This window comes from Chiloscyllium punctatum, chromosome 35 (assembly GCF_047496795.1).
Source record: "Chiloscyllium punctatum isolate Juve2018m chromosome 35, sChiPun1.3, whole genome shotgun sequence".
Classification (NCBI taxonomy): domain Eukaryota; kingdom Metazoa; phylum Chordata; class Chondrichthyes; order Orectolobiformes; family Hemiscylliidae; genus Chiloscyllium; species Chiloscyllium punctatum.
Genome location: NC_092773.1, coordinates 35,500,720 through 35,508,904, shown reverse-complemented (window position 1 = coordinate 35,508,904; position 8,185 = coordinate 35,500,720). Strand labels below are relative to the sequence as shown.

General features: G+C 42.3%; 1 non-coding gene across 1 annotated transcript; it reads right to left on the bottom strand.

The window, feature by feature from the left end:
- Positions 1-3,990: 3,990 nt before the first annotated feature.
- trnas-uga (transfer RNA serine (anticodon UGA)) lies at positions 3,991-4,072 on the bottom strand. The gene has a single exon. It is a non-coding gene; the product is annotated as a tRNA-Ser (tRNA).
- Between the last annotated feature and the right edge of the window lie 4,113 nt (positions 4,073-8,185).

The window sequence follows — 8,185 nt, the reverse complement described above, 5'->3', positions numbered from 1 at the left end:
AAGAGGCCCTGGATCCCTTTCCTTCTTGGAATGGTCACCCTTCTTTTGGGATTGTTACTTCAATTGGTTGCAGGTATGGCGTGCGATCGGTGATTCAGCAGACCCTGAGGCAGCTTCATTATGTTGTTTTCTGTGCGCGTCTGAGTGTGCGCTGGTGTTTGTACATGTACTTGATCTATCACATAATTGAGATTTCCTTTCCCTATGTCAGCCTCAGCCTTACATGTTATCAGCACTCCAATTCACAGGTTCAATTTTCCCTTCATTCCTCCTTTTCTCTCTCCTCCAACCTCCACCTCATAATTTCCAGCTTCCTCTCTCTGGCAAAGTACATTCCTTGATTCACAATTCTAACTGCTTGACAGACACTGGGCTGTCATTATTGAGCATGTATTGTATTTTTGGTTGTCCATTTGTTTGACTCTCCTTTTGTTTGATCTTGCTGGAGCTTAATTTTAGTGTAACTAGAAAAGTCTTCAACTGTCTCTCTCTCACGCGGTACCGTTATCATTTCCCTTTGCCTTACTTACTTACCTCCGGAGAACCCCTCTCGCATTGGACACGTCCGCCTCAATGCCTTGGTTTTCCTAAACCAAAAAACCAAGTATCCAGTACACCTTTGGTGAGTCCAACTCAGCCAGTGGTGGCTCCAAGTCTAAACCCACCCTTACATGTGCTGTCTCTGAAACACTTTAGAAGCGGCAATCCCCTTCCCTTGGGTTTTGCTCTAATAGCACGCGAGAGTTCACTGAAGCATGTTCCTGCTGTATTTATTCTTTAGAATGAGTCGCTATGTAGGATTACTTAAGCCACGATTCTTACTCCAACTCTATTCGATTCGCTTGGGCGATCGACCGATTCCCAGCCCTCTCACGCATAAGGGCCAATTCAGCGCTCGATGTGAAGCGAAACACCTTCAAGGCACTGCCACCTACGCCTCGTGGGAATCTTCAGAATCCCATCCAGACGCCTGGTCCCGGGACGAGTCCCCAAGTTTACTGTCGTATTAATTAACTCGACTTGACTCAACTATTGGCAAGAGCAAAGAAAGGAGCTATATTTCAATTCTGCAGATTTGACCCCTGTCCATTCATCTCGATGCCTCAATGTAAGGGTTATCTGGGTATTCTTCAGATACTTGCCTCAAATGTGTTTTTAATCACACACTAAATGGCAAAGACTAGGAAAACACTAGTTGTTTTTCGATCATTCCCTGGTCTTGGACATAACAGTTCTGCTTGCACTGAGTTTGACTGTCGCAAGGTCGAGTTGTTTGTTTCTCAAACTGATATAGAGACAAACTGACTGTAAAACTCTTCAAAGTATTGTTTTTAAAGCTCTGCACAACATTAAATGTTAGAAAAACATTCTCTTTCAAATTTATTGCAAATGGATAATTTTCCATTACAGTCAGAGGATTCATGAGGACACAGCGGTAGATGTAATCTATATGGACTTCAGTCAGGCGTTGGAGAAGGTTTCCCATGGGAGGGTGATGAGCAAGGTTAGATCTGAAGGCATACTGGGAGAACTCGCCATTTGGATACAGAACAGGCTGAACGGTAGAAGGCAGAGGATGGTGGTGGAGGGTTGCATTTCAGACTGGAGTCCTGTGAACAGTGGAGTGCCAAAAGGATCGGTGCTGGGTCTTCTAATTTTCTGCATTTATATAAATGATTTGGCTGTAAGCCCAAGAGGCATAGTCAGTAAATTTGCAGATGTCACCAAAATTGGAGGATTAGTGGGCAGCAAAGAAGGTTACCACAGATTACAGCAGGATCTTGATCAGATGGGCCATAATGCGAGCATAATGCATACCCACGGGCAGATACTATTATCAAAGTTGGTGAACAGATTTCTGCGTTTGTAATTCCATACAGGCGATACCCGTTTAAAGTGATGTACGTTCGACTGAAGAACTACAGGTTAGGTAGCATCCAAGGAACAGGAGAAACGACGTTTCGGGCATAAGCCTTTCTTCAGGAATCATGCCCGAAACGTCGATTCTCCTGTTCCTTGGATGCTGCCTGACCTGCTGCGCTTTTCCAGCAACACATTTTTAACTTTGATCTCCAGCATCTGCTGTCCTCACTTTCTCCCCGACTGAAGAACAAGCCCGCCACAGTCCAAAGACACATGTCCAGAGTTGTGGCTGGGTTGACACATTGTGCAGTGTATTTGGACGATGTCATGATCTTTAGCAATTCAAGGAATGATCACAAAAGACTGTTGGCAGAGCTCTTTGAACGACCACGAGAAGCAAAACTGATGCTAAACATAAATAAAACAGAATTCACGAAAGAGGTGACGTTCTTGGGATGTAAGATCGGTCATGGAAGGGCGATTCCCGCCGGAACGTAAAGGCGAAGGCTACAGAGGAATTTACATGATCAACTTCGAAGAAAGAGTATCTTCAATTCTTCAGACTGAGCGGAGTCTGCCAGAAGTCGGTTTCAAACTATATTGGTTTAGTGGCACCGTTAACCGATTTGCTGAATAAGAATACAACATTTCAGTGGACAGTACGATGGCAGGAGACATTCGACCATTTGAAGTCGATATTAACCACCAAACCAGTTTTACCTACACCAAACTTCTCAAAAGCGTTTAAAGTCGCCATCGATGGCAGTGACGTTTGTGTTTGAGCTGTACTTCAACAGGAAAAATAAGCATGGGATTGAACTGCCAGTTGGTTACTTTTCAAAGAAAATCAACATCTACCAGAGGAAATGCTCCATAATCGAAAAAGGACTATTGAGTTTGGTACTGGCTTTTCAAATTTCATGTATATGCCCGAACAATGGTTCAGAAACGGTTATGTACACCGACCACAATCCGCTAAAACATTTATATATAAGAATATGATACTATTTGGTTGGCTTCTAACGGTAGAGAATTTCAATATATAAATCGTATATGTTACGTGTCTGTCGAATGTATTCACAGACAGGTTATTGCAGATTAAACTTATGGCGTTGAGATGAGATTTGTCTTTATTGAATGTTTTATGTGTGTACATAGGAAAAGGTTAAGGCGATATTATACGAAATTTATCGGTATGCCAGGGTAAAGTATTTAAAAAATAAAATGAAAACATATGTTCATTATGATGGTTCATTTTTCCTGAATAGACGAGGTGCTTTAAACATATTGTTGCATGGCTAAGACTGTTGAAAGCAGCAGAATAACCAGACACTGCAACAAGTGTTATCAAGAATACAACAACGTAATACTGGATCGAACAACTCAATTAGTTCATTGCCTAGAGACATAAACATTTCGAGTTGACCACTCAGTTTAAATATTATCCAGAATAAAATATTAATTTCAATTCAAATTTGAATTGTGTCTATTGAAAATCTTAAAAAGGAATGACACAATCAGATGCTCTGGGGTATGATACGGGTGACATTGAACAGATGAGAGGAGGACTGCCAAGTCCTGCATGTACCAATCTTCTTGAAAAAATATATCTCTGAAAAATACCTTTTCGATCGGTTACGTGTGACACAGAATTTCCTAACAAGGAAAAAGAAGACATAGGAAGATCCGAAGAAAAGAACCGACAGCTGCCTGGCTTTGAGAAAAGAAGAGCTGTTTTGTTAACTTTAATTGGAAGTTTTATCTGAATAGTATTATCGAAGGGAACATCACAATGGGTAATAGAAATACATTGTCAATCGTGGTTTGTGAATTTATTACTCTTTTACTTTAGAAATAAAGTTCTTAATTTTTACTTTGTGCAGTTCTTGGCCAATCAAATTTTTGCAGATTACGGTACGGCATAAATCGTTTCTGTGTTTTATATGAAGCAGGAGGGTTTACCGTGTGTCGTAACGAGTCTAAACAAATTTGGCAATGCAAGTGTACATCTGTTCAGTTCTTTGAGTGCACTGGAGATTTGCACCATTCGTGACCTGAATGAAGTGATTCTCTCCGCCGTGATCTGAATCCCAAAAAACAAAGTCGAAAGCAAACTCCGCCGTCCACCGTAGTTGACAGGATTCGAACCTGCGTGGGAATACCCCAATGGATTTCAAGTCCATCGCCTTAACCACTCGGCCACAACTACATGAGTGCATGCACTTACTGTTGAATTTATCATTTCCAAGTCTTTGTGTCTGGTGAGCTCAGCAGTAATGAATCATTGTTTGGTTTATTTGAATTCAAAAACCACAGCTTTCAAATCGATGAAATGTCGGGACAAAGTGGGTCTGGGTGTTCCACCCCGAGAGGTGGAATCGATATTCAGCTTAAAAGAAGGCGGAAATTGCAGGAAAATACTCAGCAGGTCGAGCAGGATCTGGGCTGGGAAAGGGCGATTCAACGTTTCAGAACTTCTTCAGAAGTTATTCGAACTCCGCTTTCTCCCAGTAGTACTGGCAAACCCCAGTCTTTACCCAGTGTTTTCTATTTTTGTTTCAGATTCTGTAAATCCAAGTTCCTTTACATTAGCCATTAAAACAATACAGAAATTCCATTCTGGTTCCGGATTGGATTCCTGTTTGGGGAACATTTTCCTGACCACACTAAAAAACCCGGAGCTGTGCAGGAAAGAAAACAAATGAAGTATGAGCCATGAGAGATCCGACCCTGGGTGGTCCCAAACCACCGACTGTTCGGTTAATGGATGAACGTGTTGACCAATTACGCAACAAAGACGGGTGGGCTGACTCGTTGCACGATCCATGAAATAGGCTTTTCACGAACTCATAATTCAGCCTGCCCTTCCCGAAGCGATTGTTATCCTCAATCAGTTTTATTTTTCCAAAATAAATCCTGGGACATTCACTGTAATGACATGGCAACAGTTCTGCACCCTCTGCAAACACATTCATATCACAGCAACCAACTTTTCTACAACAGCAGTCTGGCTCTCTTCGAGCGTTTTTCGTAACTTGTGTGTTCCCGAGTTTTCTCGTGATTCTGTAACCGTGGTCTGTTAATAATGATGGGGGAGGGCGCATTGCGGATGGGCGAGTTGGTGTTCTGGAGGAAATGTTGCTACCGATTAGCGTCAGTTTCCAGAGGACTGGGACTGAAGATATTTACTGAAAAACGACATTTGTGTAGAATATCTCGACCCTAATCTCAGGTGAACTGTTAATCATTTGACACACAGATGAGAAGGATTTTCTCTCTTTCAGAGGATAGCAAATCTGCAGAATTCTTTACAATATAGAGCTGTCAAGGCTGGGTATGAACAAGACTGAGATGGCGAGCCAATTAGTCACTTGGGGAATAAAGGGAAACGGGGATAAGGCGGAACTTTGCAGTTGAGATTTAACCAAGTCAGACATGATCTCATTAAAAGTTGGAGACGACCTGATGGTCTGAATAGCTTCCATCTGTTCCAATGTCTTGTCTGTCACTTGAGAACTGCGAAAGACCATTGTGAAGAAAGAAATAGCAGGAAATCGAGAAAAGTTGATTGGAGACAAACTGAGTCAACATCATTAGTTGAAAGGAAAAACACACTTGACAACTTTGTCAGAGTTCTTTGATAATATTACATGCCGAGTTGATCAGTTTTTGTTCGGCATTCCATAAGGGACCACATCAAAAGCCATTACACAAGGTAGGAGTTCACGGTGTTCAGTATAAAAAAAGGCCAGGCTTGTCCGTTGTTTACTTAATGGAAGACACAAAATCTGGATTATTGGGTATATTTTAAATTGCAAAGATGTAATTACTCAAGTGCTGGAAAGGTCAGTCATAGGACTTAAATGATTTATATCTGAATTCATGACTTCTACGAATTGGCTGAGTGAAATGTGGCCAGTTTTACTGACGATGCACAATAGGTGGGGGAGCATGTTGTGATGAGGACAGCGGAAACTGGAAATGGATAGACACAGGTTCAGTGGGTTACAAAATCCTTGAAGGTGCAATTTCATGTCGGGCGTTTGAGGTCATGCATTTGGTCGGAACATTCAAAAGACTGACTGCAATTAAAATCAAGAGAAACTCCAAAAAAGTGCGTTTCGGAGGAGTCTGGGTGCCCTTGTGCATGAAACAAACAATGGTTAGTGACAGACTGATTTTTTTCTGCTAAAAATAATGTCCTTTCGTAATGCTCACAATGAAAGAGATGATATCCCAGGGAATGACTGAAACGAAGGAGAAATGACTGAAACGAAGAGAGCCAAGGCAGCATCTATTTTCGGAGTGCCAGAACTGACGGAACGGTGCTTTCCCTTTCCAATGCAAAAGGTTTGTGCTGAAAGAGTGGCGCTTTTGGAGTATCAGTGTTGTTGGAGATGACGCTGTCTGAGCATCAGTACTGAGGATGCAGATACTCTCAGATGGTTCTTGCTGAATGACCGGTTACTGTAACAGGATCAATGCTGAGGGAGTGGGCACTGTCAGAGGGTTAGTGTTGAGGGAGCAGGTACTTTTGGAGTGTCAATACTGAGCGAGAGGGTACTGTCACAGGGTCAGTGCTGAGTAAGTACCATCGTCGCCCGTTCCGTGTTGTGTGGGAGAGCGCTGTCGGAGTGACAGTGCTAAGGGATTGTATATAAAATACTTCATGCTAATATATCCACAAAAAAACATCAAATGGCAGCTGGATAAGCAAACTGTCCATCAAATCATTCAATGGCAAGTCCGAACATAAATACATTATCTAAAACCTCTCTCATGTTTGAGGACACAAGCATTCTGCCTGTCTTTGCCACACATACGCTGCCTGTCTGGTCACATACATCATTCCTGTTTTTGTCTCACACAGCTTCACCATGTTTTTCACCCACATTCTCCCACTCTCCGTCTCTCACACCCTCCATGTCTTCGTCACACACAGCTTCATTGCATGGAACAAACTCGAAGTCTGCCAGTATTGGAGTTGACTTCAGTTTATCCACTCCCAGGGATATGATGGGGTAAAAATGGTTCGAAGTGGGAGCTATCCACTTTCCACTGACCCAGCCCCAATCCCAGCTGTTTGTCTGAACTGAGGGCAGATCGCAGCGAGATATGACAGAGAGAGAGTGAGAGAGAGAGACATCGAAATTGAAAGCACAGAATCAGATGCTTCAGACCAACATGTCGACGCTGACAATATATCATTAATGACTCTCATCTCATCTGTCAGCATTTGACACATAAACCTCTCAATCCTTCCTACTCATTTACCAATCCTGATGCATTATAAACTTTGTACTTCTACCAGTCTCTACATCTTCCTCTGCCAAATCATTCTCTACTTGCACCACTCTCTATGAATAATGCTGTGTGTGTGGGAAAGGATACTCTCAGGGGTTCAAGCTGCTGAGGCATCTGTGGGTTCACATCGGGGAGAAGCCATTCATTCATTCCTCGTGTTGGAAGCGATTCAAACAATCATCCGACCTGCTGAGACATCTTGGCAGCTGTGCAGATGATAAATGTTTTAGTAACACTGACGACATCTGTTAGTTTTATCCAATGATAAGTAAACGTATTCGTGAGTGGAGAATATATAACGAGACATGAACTGGTAGAGTGAGGAGGGACAGATATGAAATGCTTCAATCCTTCATTAAAACTATACGATGTAAAGATTGATTTCCGTTTCTTCCTTCACCATGAAAGCCTTTTTTCTTTAATGCAGGACGAAAAATTAGAGACAGAAGTATTTCCTTAACTTTCCATTGCGGCAAAGTAATGCAGGTTAATCAGTTAATTTTCATCTGTTACCGTTAGCTTTGGCAGGCTGAATAACCTACATTAAAACCAGTTCCTCAATAACAGTGACCATCAAGTGTACACTGAAGATTATTGGATAGGGCATCGTGGAGGTCGGTGTCCAGTGAACGTCCTTAGGGATTGGTTAGGGGAGATCTGCTCTTTGCGATTTTTATGAATGAGTTAGATGAGGTAGAAGAGAGGTGAGGTAGTAATTTTGCCGATGACATGATGCTTGGTGGAATTTTCGATAGTGTATTCGGCTGTTGTGGATTGCAATGGAACATTGCGAGGTTGCAGAACTGGGCTGATATGTGGCAGATGGCGTTAAACCCGAACAAGTATGAAGTCGTTCACTTTGGAAGTGCGAATTTCAATGCAGAATCCAGGGTTAAAGGATTCCTGAAAGTGTGGGGGAGCAGAGGAATCTTGGGTCATATTGGCTGTGTTTAGAACAAGTGTCAGGCGCTGATCAATCGCAATAACCAAGCGAGTTAAAATCTACCAAGGAGCTTCC